We start from the raw sequence: 3131 nt of genomic DNA, 5'->3' as shown, positions 1-3131 counted from the left end.
GTAGAAGTGGGTCAGAACCGTGATTCGAACCCACGTCCATTGGTGTCGTGACTGCAGTGTTTAACCAACTGCGCCACTCGCTTCCCCAGATCTGCACTGGCACTCAGGCCTAGGCCAAGAACAAAAAGGGGGACATGTTATAATTCGGTAGAGATTGAGCAGCAAAACATATGGTGCAAATGACAATAGCTATCGAACACCAGGGTAAAACAACAATAACAACAAGGTATCAAATCGATCTATTTATTGAGAATTTCGATTGAGATACAATGAAAAGATAGGAAGAAGTCGAAACGACTTGGAGATGTCTTTTTATCCAACGCCCAGTGGCAGTGGTTCTCAACGTTTTCGACTTCACGACATCCTCTGAAAGGGTAAAATAGTTGGCGGCACCGTAGCACTTTGAGTGCCCTGAATGCAAGATTTATAATGCCGATGACTAAAACAAGGCCTATAGTATGTAGATAAGAGATATGGCCACTGAGAATTTTAAAAGAATGAATGAATAATATGAATTGTCATGTGTCGGACGGAGGAGACCAAGTCGATATGTCAAGTTGCGACCAGGTAATTTCTAGGGACAATAGAGACGGTGCGACGCTAAAGTTTGCGTTCTATAGGGCAACAATGGATCAATTCTAAAGACTGGTCCTCTCTGCGAGTGATATTGTTCGCAGAGCCGGTCCTGTGTTGTTTGGAATATAATAAACATTTCCTGCAGCAAATGTATGAATTTACAGTCACAAAGAAGTAAGAATACATTGTCGCGGTCTTGATTTCACGAAGATACAACAGCAGTTGTCGTTTTCTGTTAACTCACAGTAATTTTGCTCTAAATCGGCTATTTTTATAAGACTCATCTTGGGTAACAACTTGGGACACTCTAACAAGACCCCTGACAGAATCGAACCACCAACCCCTATAGCGGCGAACTATATGCCCGACACTTAGCCTACATGGCAGAAATCATATAGCAAGAAATAGCTACAAACTAATCTAACGCTTTACCCCTATTTTATTCCTTACATAGATGGGGCCAAGCTGATCAACATTTGTTCAGGCCAGCACATTGCGACGTTAACAACGTGATATGATATTATACTTGCTTCGTGTTTGCGTGTCGTCTCAATAGACCCGATCGTGGCGAATGAAGCATGGAAACCAGTATAAACTATCAATAAATTCGTTTATGTAAGGACGATTATTGGAATTGGTACTAATTTTAACCTGACATTTATTGTCAGTTCATTTTGATAAGTCACGTGCCTCTAGTAGTAGTATTCTACACTCTACCTACATAATACCCATACCTCAAATAAATGCACTAAAGGTCTATTTAGCACTTCATTCACGCCGGGTAGAGTTTCTAAAAGATGATTCATATTGCCCGCAATGCAATGATGGGATGGTATATAGATGGAGAGTACTAATAACGTATGCCTATCAGGCAATTGACAATGCGTCGCGTCGCATCACGTTTACTTTCGTGAGAAAAGTTTGAATGCGGCCCGACCGGGATCTAGCACTTTGGCATATCCGATTCGCTAATAGTCGAAAGTTAGTTGCGCGCATATGTCCATAGATGAGCATGGGACATGAGCAATTCAGCATAGATAAATTAGTTGCAGTCAGAAGATGGTGCATTGATTTCATGCCTTTTTAGTGCTGCAAGGTAAAATCACCCATGCAATAAAGATGTTATATTCATTCAATATTGACTATGTGATGTTTTACTATTAGTGGAATCAGCACCGTACGTACCACACCAGCAGTAACCCCTGCAATTGGACGGGCCTAATTTCGAAGGACGCTTAAAATTATTTCTAAAATCAATTTAAAATTTCGTTTGCTGTTTTGAATTCACAAATTATTTCGCGAGTTGCTGTCACATTATTTGTTATTTCCATTACGGCACGCATCTTCCGCGATAACACAGTCCAGGTGTCTTCGCCATTGCAAAAATGTAATACAATGAGTTTATATAGTTCCTTATGTCTTCAATGGTATTTTATCGCATTAATATCCTTTTGCATCTGAGCCCAATTAGATGCAATGATTGTACGAGCCCTTATAGTGAATATACCATCGTGTATGTACGCATTTTACGCCAACCTGAAGCTATGTTGAAAACCATATTGTAATCGGAAATGTTGTGTTCGTGTAAGTAAGCCAACCGATTTTCGCAGTACGCAGTAGGGATGGTGTGAACGTGAGGTTCACGTTCGTGTTCTGTGTGTGAACCTCGGAAATTTAGAGGTTCGCGTTCACAACAGAACCTTGGTAGGTTCTGCACTGTGAACCTTTTTCATATATTAGAATTTTCACTTCATTATAACATCTTTGGTTCAGATTTATTGCATTTCAACTGCGGGCCACTCTATGCATGGCGCTGGCAGCATTAAAAATCAACACTAAACGAGCATGCACCTTGACAATCTCAAAAGTTTTACTTGATTTCTTACAAAAGTCTGCTCGAAATATCCAGCCTTCCGTTTGTGAATATTTAATGACACCTGTTCTGCGAGTTTGACACGCAATCACACAACGCCACGAGCGAAATATATAGTCAGCGAATGATGCAAATTCAACCAATCAAGGAAATTGATATGGTTTTCTGATGCAAAAAATCTAGCAGGCGTACGGGGTCAATCTTGACTGCATATCTTTACTGCATCATTAAAACCAAATCCGTGCGATTGAGGTGTTGGGTACTGCTGTATAACTTGTTAATGGGGTATTATCGGTAGCAAGTACAAACCCGTTTTACACTCTGCTCAATAAGCTTATATTCCCTGGTAAGTCCTCGTCGAAATAGTTGGCAAAGCGACGAAAGATATTGATTTTATGGGAGTATTATATCCTTTGATTGCCTCAGTTGATACATTTAGCGACGTTTAAAACGCCAATATGTACTTCGGCATTGTGGCATTATGTGGCCCGAGTCGTCGCTTGGTATCGTCTCCATTAGTTTAGGGCTAGGCTATCACTTTATTGGAAGATAGGGTTGGAATTAGCAATATGACGTCACGTGACGTCACGAGGCTCACGTTCGTGTTCACACAGAACCTTTCAAAAAGGTTCGCGTTCACACGAACCTGAACCTTTCAGAGGTTCACACCATCCCTAGTACG

This window comes from Botryllus schlosseri, chromosome 11 (genome assembly GCF_051294905.1).
Source record: "Botryllus schlosseri isolate E-star chromosome 11, Bs_hap1, whole genome shotgun sequence".
In the NCBI taxonomy this organism is placed as follows: domain Eukaryota; kingdom Metazoa; phylum Chordata; class Ascidiacea; order Stolidobranchia; family Styelidae; genus Botryllus; species Botryllus schlosseri.
The sequence above is the reverse complement of the archived record's forward strand: the minus strand, read 5'-3'. Positions refer to the sequence as shown.